Here is an 18,187-nt window from a genome sequence, read left to right on the forward strand (position 1 = left end):
CAGGCGGAGGAGACTGCGTTCACCTGGCTCTTCATGCTGAGTTTGTTGTCTATGATGATACCTAGGTTTATGTCATGGTTTGTCGGACGGGGTCGCAAGTCAGCTGGCCACTAGGAGTTGTCCCAAGGTAAGGCAATGTTACCTAACAATAGTACCTCTGTTTTGTCCTTGTTGAGTTTGAGGCATCTGTCCTTCATCCACTTTGCAACGCTGTTCATGCAGTTCTGGAAGTTGGATTTCACTGTGGAGGGGTCTTTGGAGAGGGCAAGGATGAGCTGTGTGTAGTCAGCGTAGGAGATTATATTGAGTCCTTGGTTTCTTACAATGTCAGCTGGGGGAGTCTTATATGTGTTGAAGAGGGTTTGACAGAGAGATGATCACTGGGGGATGCCGCATATCATATCCTTGGGCTTTGAGGTGAAGGGCAGGAGGTGGACTCTCTGAGTTCTGTCTGATAGAAAAGAGTCAATCCATTGAAGGCGTTTTCCTTTGATTCCTATGTGGTAGAGCCTAGTGAGCAGTGAATGGTGGGAGACTGTGTCAAATGCCACAGAGAGGTTGAGGAGGATGAGGGCGGCAGAGTTTCCTTGGTCTAGGAGGTGTCTGATGTCATCTATTGCTGCGATCAGGGCAGATTCTGTGCAGTGGTTAGTGCGGAAGCCGTATTTTGAAGTGTCAAGGAGATTGTTGTCTTCAAAGTAGATCATGAACTGTTGGTGAATGGCTTTTCATGGACTTTTCCTGGGAACGGGAATAGGGAGATCGGCCGGTATTTTTTGAGTTCACTGGGATCGACGGAGGGTTTTTTGAGCATTGGGTTTGACTCCTGCATGTTTCCAGTCTTTCGGGTAGATAGGTGTGCTGATTGAGAAATTGTGGATGTCGGTGAGTTTGCTGGCGATGGTGCTGCTTCCTAGGTTGAACCTGTGGTGGTGAGATGTTTCCAGTTGGTGATAGTACAGTTGGTGGGGGAGTCCGCGGAGCTCAGAAGATTGTAAGTGTTGTCGATAGAAGATTGGGGTGCTATGTTTTTGTAGATGATTACTATTTTATTGTGGTAGAAATCAGCAAGGGAGCCTCTGTGAAGAGGTTCTGCATGTAGGAAGCTGGCTCTGTATTTACTATACCAAAATAAGGTATAGTACAGGAGTTTCCGGGAGGCTTAACAGAGGCTAAAGTAGCTAATACTAATGCTCTCTTGTGGTAGTGTGGTCAAGCATTTAGGCGTATCAGAGGGTAGTGCAAAGTATTTGTTGTACACACACAGTCAAGAAATGAGGCACACACTGCATGGCTACCATCAGGCCAATTGTTTTATGTAGCAAAAATATATTTTGTTACTTTATTTCTAAACCCAGAAGGTCTTAGTTGCAGGTAAGTACAGTTGTCAATAGGTATCAAGCATATGTAACAAATGTACTTTGTTTGGTTTTTGCAGGGAAAGCAGTTTACAAGTGAGCAACACTTTTCTATTTCAAAAGTTGACAGTACAATAGCCAATAGAGTCCTGGGGGGGGGGGGAGTATTAGCACAGTTAACTGGTAAGTACACAATTTCAGTCTTCGAGGGTTAGGATCTCCCAGTTTAGGCTGACAGCAAAAGTGCACCCTCAGCAACACAGAGCTGGCTGGGTGCAGAGGTCAAAGTTAAAGTCGGATTTACAATTAAATCCTATGAGGACTGGGGCTGCTCGGTTGAAAGCAGATTGCAGGTTATTACCTGTGGTTTCCAGGACAAAGACCTGGGGGGCCTTAGATCAGCACCGGGGGGGCACAGGTTCACACCAAACACACACCCTCAAAGGCCCAGGGGCGGCCGGATGCAGGGTGCAAACACAGCGCTGGGTGGCCAATGCTTTTTAACAGGGGGGTCCCAAGGGTCACAAAAGATGCTGCAGGCTGGGTCTAGGGAGTTGGATCCGGGAAACCAAAGGCTGGACAGGTAGGGGAGGTGTCCACTTGACGTTGCTAGACCATTGGTCAGATTCCCGAGGCCAGGGGGCTGCGGGTGCAGGGGTCTCCTTGGGCATCAGGTATCTTTGTCAGATCCGGTTGAAGTCAGGGAGGTCCTCTGGATTCAGGCTGCAGGCATCGTTGTGTTGGCCAGGAGGGGTCAATCCAGGGTGGACTTGAGGTTGGAATCACCTGGGGACCTTCTCTGAGCCAGTGGGCCACCTGGACTCGGGCCGTGGGCGTCGGGTTTAGAGTGGGCAGGGTTAGCGGATCTGGAGCGGTTCTGGAGTCCTTTTTGGAGGTTTATTCCTGACAGGGCTACTGTCCTTGGGAGTTCTTGGTTCTCTGCTGGGCAGGCAGTCCTGTGGGGGGTTTGTAGAAGTCGCTGATCCTGCAGAATGCATTGCCTTCTTGGAGCAGGGGTCTTTGAACCTGCAGACAGGCCAGTAGGGCTGAGGACAAGTCAGTTGTTGTCTGGAGCCTTCACTGCTGGGGTCGGCTTGGCAGTCCTGCTTCCTTCTTCTCGAGATCACCAGGAATCTGGTGACTAACGTTCAGGGGTGCTCCTAACTACTAGATTTGGGGGAGTTACAGGGGTCAGAGGGCAGGAGCCAATGGCTACTGTCCTTGAGGGTGGCTACATCCTTCCTATGCCCACTCACTTTGGTGAGGGGGGCACATTCTTATCCCGATTGGTCCCTCTCCTCCAAACCAGAGGATTCTGCAAGGAAGGGATGGATTGAGCTCTGGACCCCTTAGGGTGTTGCCAGCTGGAGTGGGCACTGTAGGGGGCTGGCCTGGTGTGTAGTGTGTACCTATGGTACTTATACCAGGTCCAGTTATCCCTTATCAGTGTAGTGAAGGCAGTGTCTAGAAGCCAGGCTCTCTAGAGGTAACTGTGGATGATCAGCCAAGGCTTATCTAGGAGACATGCAAAGCTCATGCAATACCACTGTAGTCACACATTACTCACACACATGAAAGAGAATACTCAGTGTTACAAAAATAAAAGTATTTTATTTTGGTGACACAAATACCAAAAATACCATAGAGACTATACTCCCTTAGGAGGTAAGTAAATCACAAATTATACACACTGGTATGCAGAAATAGGCATAAAAACTGTTAGAAAACAGTGCAATTAGTGAAAATCACCATAGTTATAAATGGGCCTATAGGGAGCACAAACCATATACTAAGAAAGTGTAAAGCGAAAGTCGGTTCCCCACCTAAGCAAGTGTAGTGTGCCAAAGGTAAGCACCACAACCCACTAGGGAGACCAGGAAAGCAGGAATAAATCACAGTAACTTTCCCAGAACACACAGAAACGAGAAGAAGAATTATGAAAAACTGAGAAGAGACTGAAAGACATCAACAGTGGATTCCTGGACAAGAAGACCTGTGGAAGAAGGGGACCAAGTCCAAGAAGCACAGAAGAGTCCAGGAAGAGCACAAGCCCCTGCTAATCCGGATGAAGGTGTAAAAGGTGAACCACCGGTGAAGAAGAAAAGTCAGCACTGCACCCAAGAAGACGAAGTTGGGTTCCTGGAGGGTGCAAGTGATGTCCCACGCTGGTTGGAGGATTACAGTAGGGTTTGCATTGTCGGAATCCGCTGAAAAGCCTTGGGACACACAAAAGCTTGTGGTTAGTGGAAAATGGCACTGCTGGGGACCAGAAAGGACCAGGTGGACTCTACCCAGGAGGGGGAATCAGAGGGGCGCATCCGCAACTCAGAGAGCCCAAAGAAGACCAGGCAGCACAAACAGGAGTCCCACAGCACGAGGACAAGAATGTTGCAGAGGAGGCCCACATAGCATTCCGCCAAAGGCTCCCACGCCGCTGGAGAACCACTCAGGAAGCTGTGCATCGCAGGATACAGTGCTGGGGGCTGGAGCTACAAGATGCACAAAGGACTTGGAGGAAGAATGGCAACAAGCCTTGAGAGCTGCAAAAGATGCGGTGAACAGGGGTACTGTCTTGCGTGGGGAGACAAGGTCTTACCTCCACCAAAAGGGACAGCTGGAAGAGAGGACTATTGGGACCACTTCAGTCCTCCACTCATGATGGAGGATCCACGCAGCTCCGCAGAAGAGATCCACGCAGTCGGTCGTCGTCGCAGTTGGTGCCTGCAGAAGTAGGGGGGTGACTCCTTCACCCCAAGGGAGATTCCTTCTTCCTTCTGGTGGGGACTGAAGATGGGCTGTCTTCAGAGGATGCATGACTGGGAAACTGTTGCAGTTGCTGGTAGGAGCCGAATATACAATGTTGCAAAGGCATCTTGCTTCTTTGTTGTAGCTTGTAGGTTTCTGGAGGGTCCAGTTGCAGTTTATTCAGTGAGAAGTTGAAGTGGAGGATGCAGAAGATTCCTTCTAGAGTCTTGCAATCCGAATCTGAGGAGCCACCCAAAGGAGAGACCCTAAATAGTTCTGAAAGGGGAATTGGTCCCCTAACCAGGTAAGCACCTATCAGGGGAGGGCTCTGACGTCACCTGCTGGCACTAGCCACTCAGATGCTTCGAGAGCTCCCTGGTAACCTTGAATCCAAGATGGCATAATCCAGGTACCCTCTGGAAGAGCTCTGAGCACCACCCCTGGGGTGGTGATGGACAGGGGAGTGGTCACTCCCCTTTCCTTTGTCCAGTTTTGCAACAGGAGGGCAGAAACCTGTCTGGGAGGTGGCAGCAGCTTGGGCTTCTGGAAACCCTCAGAAGGCTAAAATGGCAATAGTGGGGGTCCTCTAAGGAGCCCCCAGAGTGCATGGAATTATACAACCAATGCCTGCAACAGCCTTGGGGTATGATTCCAACATGTGTGATACCAAACATGCCTGTGTTCAGAGTTACCATTATGTAGCTGGACATAGGTAGTGACCTATGTTCAGTACATGCGTAAAATGGTGTCCCCGCACTCACAAAGTCCAGAAAATGGATCTGGGGTTCGTGGGGGCACCTCTGCTAGTGCAGGAGGCCCTCACAGACAGGTACTTTGCAACCTGCCCTCTGGGCTGGAAGGCCTCCCATAGGGGTGACTTATAAGTGACCTGTGAAAGGGTGCTTGCACCTTTTCACGCAGGCTGCAATGGCAGTCCTGCAGAAGCCTTTGCATGGGCTCCCTATGGTTGGAAAATATATGCTGCAGCCTATAGGGATCCCATGGAACCCCAATCCCCTGGGAACCATATATTAGGGATTTATAAGGGGGCACCAGTATGCCAACTGTGGGTGAAATACTGTGTTAACAGTAACCATCAATCAATTTAAGGGCTAGAGCATAACTACTGGGTTCCTGGTCTCGCAGGATCGCAGGAGACACAGTCAAATGCACTGACAAACAGGCCAAAAGTGGGGGTAACCAAGCTAGAAAGAGGCTACTTTCCTACAGTCACTCCTCCTTTAATTTTTCTAATTTTCCCACCTACCTGCTGCCAAAAGTGGGGCTTGGTCCGGGGGGCAGGCATCTCCACAAGCTGGAGTGCCCTGAGGCACTGTAACAGGAGGCCTGAGCCTTTGAGGCTCCCCGCCAAGTGTTACATTTCTTTCTAGGGGAAGGGGGAGAGCACCTCCTCCCAGAGCAGGCTTTGTTTCTGACCCCAGAGAGCACAAAGGCTCTCACCTCATGGGGTCAGAAACATTTCTGTTAGCGGCAAGCTGCCACAAACTGGTCAGTCCTGCACTAAAGAGTTGGGTAAAATACAGGGGGCATCTCTAAGATGCCCTCTGTGTCCATGGTACAATAAATCCAACACTGACATCAGTGTGGGCTTATTGTGCTGAGAAGTTTCATACCAAACTTCCCAGCCTTCAGTGAAGCCATCATGGTGCTGTGGAGTTCATAATGACAAACCTCCAGCCTATGTACTTAATATGGCCACGTTGCACTTAAAAGGTCTACAGACACTGAAGGAGCATATTGCCCCTGCAGCTATGCCCTCACATGGGGTATAGTGCACCCTCCCTTAGGGCTTTAACACCTTCTAGAGGGGTGACTGACTTATGCCACAGGCAATGGTTTGTGGGCATGGCACCCTGGAAGGGGTGCTTTACCTTTTCACCCCACCAGCACACACAATCTGCAATGTCAGTGTGCATGTGCTTGGTGAGGGGTCCCTTATGGTGGCACAATACATGCTGCAGCCTTTGGGGACCATCCCTTGTCACAGAGCCCTTGGTACCACTGGTACCTTAAACAAGGGACTTTGCTGTGTGCCAATTGTGGAAGCAATGGTGCACTTTAGGGAAAGAACACTGGTGCTGGGGCCTGGTTAGCAGAATACCAGCACACAGTCAGTCAAGTTAGCATCAATATCAGGCAAATAGTTGGGGGGTTAGCCATTCCAAAATGGGCACTTTCGTACACAGCCCCCTCCCAAATGAAAGAGAATGAGACTAACCTTTCCCGAGACAGTCTTCATTGTCTTAGTGGAAATACCCCGAAAGTTCATCTTCTTTGGCATGGAAAGGTCCAAGTCTATGTTCCACTGTAAAGTACATTCCCCGTAGGGAGATGGACCACCTCAAAGGTTTTGGGTTCTCACCTTTCATTTGCATTAGCCATCTGAGAGGTCTGTGTTCAGTCTGAACAATGAAGTGAGTACCAAACAAGTATGGTATCAACTTCTTCAGGGACCAAACCAGAGCAAAGGCCTCTCTCTCAATGGCACTCCAATGCTGTTCCCTGGAGAGTAACCCCCTGCTAATAAAAGCAACAGGTTGGTAATGGCCATCATCATTGGTCTGAGACAGGACTGCTCATATCCCATGTTCAAGGGCATCTGTCTGCAAAATGAACTGCTTATAGTCTGGAGCTTTGAGAACTGGTGCTGAGCACATTGCCTCCTTCAGGGTGTCAAAGTCCTTTTGACAACTAACAGTCCAGTTTACTTTCTTGGGTATCTTTTTAGAGGTAAATTCTGTGAGGGGGGTCACAATGGATTCATACCCTTTCACAAACCTCCTATAATACCCAGTCAAGCCAAGGAATGCCCTGACTTGAGTCTGGGTTTTGGGCGCTTCCCAGTCCTGAATTGTCTGGATCTTGGGTTGTAACGTTTGTATGTGGCCTCCACCTACAAGGTATACAACAGTGCCTTGACCTATCATAACATTTGCATGGCTTGATAGTGAGGCCTGCAGATTGCAGAGCCTGCAAACCCTTCCCCAGGAGGACGAGGTGATCCTGCCAGGAGGATCTAAAGACAGCAATATTATCTAGATATGCTGCACTGAAGGACTCCACGCCAGCAAGGACTTGATTCACCAACCTTTGAAAGGTGGCAGAGGTGTTCTTTAAACCAAAGGGCACAACAGTGACCTGCTAATTCCCATCAAGCATACAGAATGCAGTCTTTTCTTTTGCTCCTGGTACCATGCAAATTTGCCAGTACCCTGCAGTCAAGTCAGAGGTGCTGAGAAACTTTACTGCACCTAATGTGTCTATCAGCTCATCAGCCCTTAGAATAGGATGCACATCTGTCTTGGTGACAGAGTTGAGACCTCTGTAGTCCACACAGAACCTCATTTCTTTCTTTCCACCCTTAGGATGAGGCCTGGGGACTAGGACCACTGGTCTAGCCCAGGGACTGTCAGAGGGTTCAATAACCCCTAAATCCAGCATCTTGTTGACTTCAGCTTTACTGCTCTCCTTAACTTGGTCAGACTACTGATAGATCTTGGATTTGACAGACAAGTTGTCTCCAGTGGCTACGTCATGGGTACACCAGTGTGTCTGTCCAAGGGTTAAGGAGAAGAGCTCTGCATACTGCAGCAAAACTTGCCTGCAGTCAGACTGCTGTTGGGAAGTGAGGGTGTCTACGTAGACAACTCCATCAACTGACCCATGTTTAGGGTTGGGAGAGAGGAGGTCAGGGAGAAGGTTACTCTCTGCTTCCTGTTCTTCTTCAGTAACCATCAACATGGTTACAGCAGCCCTGTCACAGAAAAGCTTGAGGCGGTTCACATGAATCACCCTTTTGGGTGTCCTGCTAGTGCCTAGGGCTACCAAGTAGGTGACCTTACTTTTCTTCTCTAGGATTGGGTAAGGGCCACTACACTTGTCCTGAAGTGCCCTGGGAGCCACAGACTCCAGAACTCATACCTTCTGCCCTTGTGTATCCTAGAGCATAGGCCAATCACATAGCCACCACATCTTGCTTAGGTAGGTGAAGAGGTAACTACCAACCCTCCTTCACAAGTACAAGGAGTCCCCTAACAGGGTGGCCAAACAGAAGTTCAAAGGGGAAAAACCCTACTCCCTTCTTAGACACCTCTCTGTAGGTGAAAAGCAAGCATGGCAAGAGGACCTTCCATCTCCTTTTGAGTTTTTCAGGGAGCCCCATCAGCATGCCCTTCAATGTCTTGTTGAACCTTTCAACAAGTCCATTGGTTTGTGGATGGTATGGTGTGGTGAACTTATAAATCACCCCACACTCATTCCACATGTGTTTTAGGTAAGCTGACATAACGTTGGCACCTCTGTCAGAAACCACATCTTTAGGAAACCCTACCCTGGTAAAGATACTAATAAAGGCTTTGCCTACTGCAGGAGCTATAGTAGACCTAAGGGGAATTGCTTCAGGATACCTGGTAGCATGATCCACTACTACCAGTGTATATTGGTTTCCTGAGGCTGTGGGTGGTTCAAGTGGACCCACTATGTCCACACAAACCCTTTCAAAGGGGACCCCAACCACTGGTAGTGGAATTAGGGGGGGCCTTTGGGTGGCTACCTGCCTAACCAGTAGCTTGGCAGGTGACACAGGAGCTGCAAAACTCCTCCTTTTGAGACATGCTGGGCCAGTAGAAATGGTTGGCAAGCCTATTCCACGTTTTAGTTTGGCCCAGATGCCCAGCTAGGGGGGATGTCATGTGCTAAAGTGAGGAAGAATTCCCTACACTGTTGAGGCACCACCACTCTCCTGGCTGCACCAGGTTTGGGGTCTCTGGCCTCAGCGTAGAGGAGTCCCTCCTCCCAATAGACCCTGTGGGAGCCACTGACATCTCCCTTCTCATGTGCAGCTGTTTGCTGCCTCAGGCCCTCAAGCGTGGGACATGTTCTCTGTCCCTGGAACGGCTGATCCCTAGAGGGTCTACCTGGGCCCAAGAGCTCTACCTGATAATGATCAAGTTCCATGGGCTTGGTTCCCTCAGAGAAGGTTAAGACCTTTTCCTGGGAAGAGCAGTCTTGTGCTTTTTGCTGTACAGAAGCAGGTCCCCCAGTCTTCCTGCATTTTCTCTTGGAAGGTTGGGTCATCATTCCAGGCTGCAAGACTTATTTTTCACCCCGTGCTCGGCTTTGTGCTGTAGTTTTCACACATACCATCTCATGGATTCCCAGCATGGCTGCACAGGTTTTGAGTTCTAAGACAGCCCAAGCTGAGGACTCCAGGTCATTCCCTAGCAGACATACAACTGGGATTGCAGGAGAGACCATTCCCTTTTTCAGGTCAGTAACCTCTCCTCATTCTAAGGTCACCATAGCCATGGCATGGACCTTAGTCACATTGTTAGCACTGGTGACTGGATAAGTTTGTCCAGCCAGATACTGTCCTGGGGAAACCAGTTTTTCTGTCACCATGATGACACTGCCACTGTATCTCTCAGGGCTTTACCTTAGTCCCATTATCAAGGGATGCTGTCTGTATTTGTTCATGTTAGGGGGCCAGACAGCAAGAGCGGCAAAATCTATGCCACTCTCAGAAACTAAAATAGCTTCAGTGTGAACCCTGATTTGCTCTGGGCACACAGTTGATCCCGCCTGGAGACTGGCTATACCAGGGCTAGCTGGTGCAGTACTAGGGGGATTTGTTTGGGACAAGTCAAGTCTCCAGTTTGGTGTCCATGTTGTTTACAGTTGAAACACCAGGCCATTTTGGGATCAAAGTTTTTACCTTTGTACCCAAGGGAAGATTGTGAAGGGGCTTGGGGCTCACCCTCCTGCTCAGGTTTTTGGGGGCCTATAATACTTCTATCCTTAGGTGTCTCACCACGCTTCCCTGGGGAGGCTTTGTAACCCTTTTCTTTTGGTCACCCCCAGTGGAAGTCTTAGTCACCCTAGTGTTGACCCAATGGCCGGCCTTCTTTCCCAATTCTTGGGGAGAAATTGGACTTAGGTCTACCAGATGCAACTTGTCATTGAAGCAGTTACTAAAAAGATGTTCTTTCTCATTTCATTAGTGCCCCGGGGACCGCCACCTCTCTGGGGCACTAGTGAAAAGTATTGCGGTGGCAGCCCGAACCCCCAGCTCTCCTGCAGCCCTGGGGACCGCCATCGCCCCAGGGCTAATTTAAAAAGAGATAGGGGGGCCATCTCTGACCACCAGGCCCTGGGGACCACCACCTCCCTGGGGCTAGTTTAGTGGGAGGGGGCTGAGTGTCCCCCCTCCCCTCAGGAGCCAATAAAGGCCCTGGGGACGCCACCTCCCAGGGCTGGCTCCTGATATGTCCCAGGGTGCCCACCCCGGGACATAGCTGTTTGCTGTAACTTGGTGGGAGCTGACAGCTCCCACCAAGTCACAGCAAACACTCCGCTCGGATGAAGTGAGAGCTATCAAACAGCTCTCACTTCATGTGAGTAGAGGTTTCCTCTGTTTCCCGCAGTCCCCAACACTGTCACTGGGTGCCCTGGGGCACCGAGGTCACACGGCCGGGTCCTGTGAAAAGGGGCGGTGTTGATGGGACCATGGTGAGACAGGTGCTGCATCGATTCTGCAGCAGCAATACAGGAGCTGCATCGATTCTCCAGCCGCGAGACAGACACTGCATCGATTCATCTGGCGCAGCACGTTGAGGCGTGGATTTTCTCCTTCAGATCACCAGCTTGAACTCCCAAGGGCCCAGAGACTGGAGTTGACACTACTTGGCAAGTTAGGACTCTCAGCAGAAGAGCCCAGGCCCTGTCAGATGAAGTCTTTGATGTCTCTGAGGCTTCTTAACAGGAGGCAAGCACAGTCCAAGCCCTTGGAGAACCTTTGAAAGCAGGATTTAGAAAGGCAAGTCCAGTCCTTTCACTCCCAGGACAGATGCAGCAAGCAGCAGGCCAGCACAACAAAGCAACAGACAGAGAGGCAGTCCCTCCTAAGGCATCCAGCTGTTCTCCCCTGCAGAATTTCTTCAGTCCAGAAGGATTCTAACTATGTGGTGTCAAAGGTACAGTACTTATACCCATTTCTGTCCTTGAAGTAGACAAATTTGAAGGAGAAGTCTTGAAAAGTGCACACGGCCCTGCCTTGCCCTGCGCTGGCCCCCAGGCACACTCCAGGGGGTTGGAGACTGCTTTGTGTGAGGACAGGCACAGCCAAATTCAGGTGCAAGTGTCAGCTCCTCCCAGCAGTCTAGCTCAGGAAGACCCATCAGCCTGCTAATGGGCCATCAGGATATGAAGGGCACACCTCAGGTCCCTTTGTGCGACTGTCTAGAGTGAATGCACAAACAGCCCAACTGTCATCCTAACCCAGACATGTATTCAGCAGACAGGCAGAGGCACAGAATGGTTAAGCAAGAAAGTGCCCACTTTCTAAAAATGGCATTTTTAAACTCACAGTTCAAAAACCAACTTCACCAAAAGATGTATTTTTAAATTGTGAGTTCAGAGACCTCAAACTCCACATCTCAATCTGCTCCTAGTGGGAAATTACACTTAAAAGATATTTTAAGGCAATCCCCATGTTACCCTATGGGAAAGATAGGCCTTGCAATAGTGAAAAACAGGTTCAGCAGTATTTCACTATCAGGGCATTTAAAGCACACCAGTACATGTCCTAACATTTAAAATGTACTGGACCATGGAGCTGCATTGGGCCTACTTTAGGGGTGACTTACAAGTAGTAAAAGGGAAGGTTTGGGCCTAGAAAGTGGGTGCTCTTGTCAGGCTGAAATGGCAGTTTAAAATTGCACACACAGACAACTGCAGTGGCATGTTTACAGGGCTACTCGTGGGCGGTACAATCAATGCTGCAGGCCCACTAGTAGCATTTGATTTACAGGCCCTGTGCACCCGTATTGCACTTTACTAGGGGCGCATGTAAATAAACCAATCACCAACACAATTTAGACAGGGAGCATTTGCACTTTAGCACTGGTCAGCAGTGGTAACGTGCCTAGAGTCCTAAAGTCAGCAAAAACGAAATGCTGTACACAATCAAAAATAGGTCAGAGGCAGAAAAGGTTTGGCGATAACCCTGCAAAAAGGGCCATTTTCATCAAAAACCATTACTGAACCTAATAAAGTTTTTGCCATATTTGATATTCAAGGGGACATTTTGTACCTTGTTCTGTACTAGAACTGCAACCTCCTCTAACAAAATATCATGTATAAGCCTCTTCATCCGACAATGATGAGCCCATTTTTCAGAGTACTTGCAACACCCAATTCCACCTTACCTCCCCAGGATCCATTTTTCATAAGTGCTCATTAACAGTCAAAACAAATTTGATTCCTGCTATAGCATGTCTGACTAAGAAGCCATATATACTTTGCCCCTAGTTCACCTTCCTTCAAAATACAAATAGGTTTAGAAAAACACTGGAAATGTATTTTTTTTTGTCCTGGCATAACACATTGAATTTAATAGTTTCACTTAAAATTCCACTCAAGTACCTCCATAAAGGCCTCAGACGCATCCATCTGATGAGTGCCAAGAGATTTTTTTTTTTACTTTAATTATTTTTTTGTAATAACTTACATTCTGAATCCCGTCCAAATTGTGGATGTAGGTCAACCAAGGTACATAGCACATAAGTAATTCGGTCTAATAGCGATAATACATCAAAGGTGGCATTACACAATAGGCTTCTTTACAATCCTTTCATATTCTATCATAAATTGTATCCTTGCCTATCATCGCCCCAGGCAGTCACCTCTGTTCCCCTCAGCCATCATATACATATCAAATAAATCTCACAAGAGGCAGTTAAAGAAGAGTCCTACTAACAGGAGGTGTAACACAGTATCTACATTTGGGTACTCTGAGCAGTCAATATGGGCCTAATGATAGCTCAATCTGTGTTCCGGCCCGCACACCGTTCCATTAGTTGTGCACAGTATGATGATGATTCAGACTAGTAGAAGTGGTAGTGTCCAGATGCAGCAATAGATAGTTGCGCAGAGGGTCCCAAGTATTTCTCAGCCTGGAGTTTAGGGGCAAGGTTTCAGCATATAATGTTAGTTGTTAATTGCTGTACACTAGATCAAGCAGTCATTCTTTGAACTTGGGAGCCCGTCCCTTTCCCCAGTGACATGCAACTCTCCATTTTGCCAACAGTAAGGCCAACGCAAAAAGATTTTTATAGCAAGGTTCTATTTGTGGGGCATATCCCAATAGGGCAATGAGCAGTGAACTTTACACTTCTTGCCAATATGATTGAATAGCAGCACACGCTCATGCCAGGTGGAGAAAATCAGCTCCCTCCATGTGACAACGCTGGCATCTATCGTCTTCCCACAACCCATATCGATGTAGTCTGTGTGGTGTGGTACACTTTACTCAGGAATTTGTAATGTGTAATATGTAGATGACTGCTACAGGCAACATTTCTCATGTGAGCACAGCATGTGGTCCAAATGTCCTCTGTTAGTTCCACATTCAATTCAGTTTGCCATCCATCCTTTGCTCCAATAGCCCTGGGAGGAGCCTCTGTTTGTAGTGTTATATAGGTTACACAAGTTGGCGCTGTGATTCCGCTTGCATCAATATTTGTAAGGTAAGCAGTGTTTGGGGTTCCTCAGAGAAGTTGGAAGTGACAGCCCTTACATTGTTTCTGAGTCGTATATGCATGCACACATCTAATGGAGAGCTTGTGACCTCTGCAAGCAGCTGCTCTTGTGTTTTAAATATACTGTTTTCATACAAACTACCCCAATTAGGACAATGCAACAGCTCCAGAAGCTTCCAACATGCTGCTCCATGAGTGATCAGTAATAAGGGATTATAGGGAAGTGGAGGCAATGGTGAATATAGTACAGCTTTCCCTGCATGTTGCACCAGTTCATGCCAGGCGGCTGTAGTGCTTGCTACTGTACAGTCAACTGCTTTGGGAAAACTCAGTGACGCCCCCAGGTAGGATGTGGGTGGGAATGGGGACATATAGCCCTCCTCAACAGCCAGGTGTGGTAAATAGTGTGTGGGTTTATACAAGTATATAGCGTAATGAGCTTGTGCACGATAGCAGTAGAGCTCAAAGTGTGGCGCTCCAAATCCACCCCGGGAGAAAGAGAGATTCAGCACATTCCAGCTGGTGTGAGGTTGTTTGCCCGCCCATGCTAGCCTGCTCATTTGGGCGCAAAGTGCCTGAAAAAAGCATGGATGAGCCTGTAAGGTATAGTTACAAAAAGATACAGGAGCTTAGGAAGGACAATCATTTTCATTAGGCCTACGCGGCCGGCCAGGGACAGCGGCAAACATAGCCACCATGTGACTCTATTTGTAATTTTCAAAAGCGCTACACCGTAGTTCATCTTAAGCGTTTTTTCCTCATCTAGGGTAATTGTTACTCCTAAATACTTTAATTCCGAAGTGCGCCATTGTAAAGGATAGTCAGTTGTAAATTATGTCATGAGCAAGGTTAGGGGAAAAATCTGTGATTTCCCAAAATGTACTTGTATGCCCGATAGTGCACCAAAACGGATGACTTCCATAAGTACTGTGTTTATACTGCGTTTCAGTTCCCTTAGGTACAGAGTAATATCGTCCGCGTAAAGCAAAACTAACAAGTGCCTAGAGGGTTATCTAATAGCAAAATCTCTGTCTCTGCTGGAGCTTGGCGGCCTTGGGCCCCATTTCGAGCGCAAAGAGGGGTAACAGTGGGGCAACAGTGGACATCCCTGTCTATTACCCCTAGAAATCTGTATTGGTTCAGAGAGTAAGCCATTTATTCACACTCTTGCAGAAGGGCGAGTATATAAGAGAGCTATCCAGGCTACGATTTTGTCAGGGAGACCCATGCATGTAGGAGGCTGGACTGGCTTGTAGTGAGTACCAAGGGGTACTTGCACCTTGCACCAGGCCCAGTTATCCCTTATTAGTGTATAGGGTGTCTAGAAGCTTAGGCTGATAGATAATGGTAGCTTAGCAGAGCAGCTTAGGCTGAACTAGGAGACGTGTGAAGCTACTACAGTACCACTTAGTGTCATATGCACAATATCATAAGAAAACACAATACACAGTTATACTAAAAATAAAGGTACTTTATTTTTATGACAATATGCCAAAGTATCTTAGAGTGTACCCTCAGTGAGAGGATAGGAAATATACACAAGATATATATACACAATAGCAAAAATATGCAGTATAGTCTTAGAAAACAGTGCAAACAATGTATAGTTACAGTAGGATGCAATGGGGAAACATGGGGATAGGGGCAACACAAACCATATACTCCAAAAGTGGAATGCGAACCACGAATGGACCCCAAACCTATGTGACCTTGTAGAGGGTCGCTGGGACTATTAGAAAATAGTGAGAGTTAGAAAAAATAACCCTCCCCAAGACCCTGAAAAGTGAGTGCAAAGTGCACCAAAGTTCCCCTAAGGACAAAGAAGTTGTGTTAGAGGAATAATGCAGGAAAGACACAAACCAACAATGCAACAACTGTGGATTTCCAATCTAGGGTACCTGTGGAACAAGGGGACCAAGTCCAAAAGTCACAAGCAAGTCGGAGATGGGCAAATGCCCAGGAAATGCCAGCTGCGGGTGCAAAGAAGCTTCTACTGGACAGAAGAAGCTGAGGTTTCTGCAGGAACGAAAAGGGCTAGAGACTTCTCCTTTGGTGGACGGATCCCTCTCGCCGTGGAGAGTCGTGCAGAAGTGTTTTCCCGCCGAAAAAACGCCAACAAGCCTTGCTAGCTGCAAATCGTGCGGTTAGCGTTTTTGGACGCTGCTGTGGCCCTGGAGGGACCAGGAGGTCGCAAATTGGACCAGGAGAGAGAGGGGACGTCGAGCAAGACAAGGAGCCCTCTCAGCAGCAGGTAGCACCCGGAGAAGTGCCAGAAACAGGTACTACGAGGATGCGTGAAACGGTGCTCACCCGAAGTCGCACAAAGGAGTCCCACGTCGCCGGAGACCAACTTAGAAAGTCGTGCAATGCAGGTTAGAGTGCCGTGGACCCAGGCTTGGCTGTGCACAAAGGAGTTCCGCCGGAAGTGCACAGGGGCCGGAGTAGCTGCAAAAGTCCCGGTTCCCAGCAATGCAGCCCAGCGAGGTGAGGCAAGGACTTACCTCCACCAAACTTGGACTGAAGAGTCACTGGACTGTGGGGGTCACTTGGACAGAGTCGCTGGATTCGAGGGACCTCGCTCGTCGTGCTGAGAGGAGACCCAAGGGACCGGTAATGCAGCTTTTTGGTGCCTGCGGTTGCAGGGGGAAGATTCCGTCGACCCACGGGAGATTTCTTCGGAGCTTCTGGTGCAGAGAGGAGGCAGACTACCCCCACAGCATGCACAAGCAGGAAAACAGTCGAGAAGGCGGCAGGATCAGCGGTACAGAGTTGCAGTAGTCGTCTTTGCTACTATGTTGCAGGTTTGCAGGCTTCCAGCGCGGTCAGCAGTCGATTCCTTGGCAGAAGGTGAAGAGAGAGATGCAGAGGAACTCGGATGAGCTCTTGCATTCGTTATCTAAAGTTTCCCCAGAGACAGAGACCCTAAATAGCCAGAAAAGAGGGTTTGGCTACCTAGGAGAGAGGATAGGCTACTAACACCTGAAGGAGCCTATCAGAAGGAGTCCCTGACGTCACCTGGTGGCACTGGCCACTCAGAGCAGTCCAGTGTGCCAGCAGCACCTCTGTTTCCAAGATGGCAGAGGTCTGGGGCACACTGGAGGAGCTCTGGACACCTCCCAGGGGAGGTGCAGGTCAGGGGAGTGGTCACTCCCCTTTCCTTTGTCCAGTTTCGCGCCAGAGCAGGGCTAAGGGGTCCCCTGAACCGGTGTAGACTGGCTTATGCAGAATTGGGCACCTCTGTGCCCAACAAAGCATTTCCAGAGGCTGGGGGAGGCTACTCCTCCCCTGCCTTCACACCATTTTCCAAAGGGAGAGGGTGTAACACCCTCTCTCAGAGGAAGTCCTTTGTTCTGCCATCCTGGGCCAGGCCTGGCTGGACCCCAGGAGGGCAGATGCCTGTCTGAGGGGTTGGCAGCAGCAGCAGCTGCAATGAAACCCCAGGAAGGGCAGTTTGGCAGTACCAGGGTCTGTGCTACAGACCACTGGGATCATGGGATTGTGCCAACTATGCCAGGATGGCATAGAGGGGGCAATTCCATGATCATAGACATGTTACATGGCCATATTCCGAGTTACCATTGTGAAGCTACATATAGGTAGTGACCTATATGTAGTGCACGCGTGTAATGGTGTCCCCGCACTCACAAAGTTCAGGGAATTGACTCTGAACAATGTGGGGGCACCTTGGCTAGTGCCAGGGTGCCCTCACACTAAGTAACTTTGCACCTAACCTTTACCAGGTAAAGGTTAGACATATAGGTGACTTATAAGTTACTTAAGTGCAGTGTAAAATGGCTGTGAAATAACGTGGACGTTATTTCACTCAGGCTGCAGAGGCAGGCCTGTGTAAGAATTGTCAGAGCTCCCTATGGGTGGCAAAAGAAATGCTGCAGCCCATAGGGATCTCCTGGAACCCCAATACCCTGGGTACCTTAGTACCATATACTAGGGAATTATAAGGGTGTTCCAGTAAGCCAATGTAATTTGGTAAAAATAGTCACTAGCCTGTCAGTGACAATTTGGAAAGAAATGAGAGAGCATAACCACTGAGGTTCTGATTAGCAGAGCCTCAGTGAGACAGTTAGTCACTACACAGGTAACACATTCAGGCACACTTATGAGCACTGGGGCCCTGGGTTACCAGGGTCCCAGTGACACATACAACTAAAACAACATATATACAGTGAAAAATGGGGGTAACATGCCAGGCAAGATGGTACTTTCCTACACAAACCCCCCCCAAACGAAGGACAATAAGACTAGCCATGACCTGATGAGTCTTCATTGTCTAAGTGGAAATATCTGGAGAGTCCATCTGCATTGGAGTGGCTACTCCCAGGTCTATGTTCCACTGTATAGTCCATTCCCTGTAGGGATATGGACCACCTCAACAATTTAGGATTTTCACCTTTCATTTGTTTTAGCCAAAGTAGAGGTTTGTGGTCTGTCTGAACAATGAAGTGAGTGCCAAACAGGTATGGCCTCAACTTCTTCAGAGCCCAGACCACAGCAAAGGCCTCCCTCTCA

This window comes from Pleurodeles waltl, chromosome 3_1 (assembly GCF_031143425.1).
Source record: "Pleurodeles waltl isolate 20211129_DDA chromosome 3_1, aPleWal1.hap1.20221129, whole genome shotgun sequence".
Taxonomy (NCBI): domain Eukaryota; kingdom Metazoa; phylum Chordata; class Amphibia; order Caudata; family Salamandridae; genus Pleurodeles; species Pleurodeles waltl.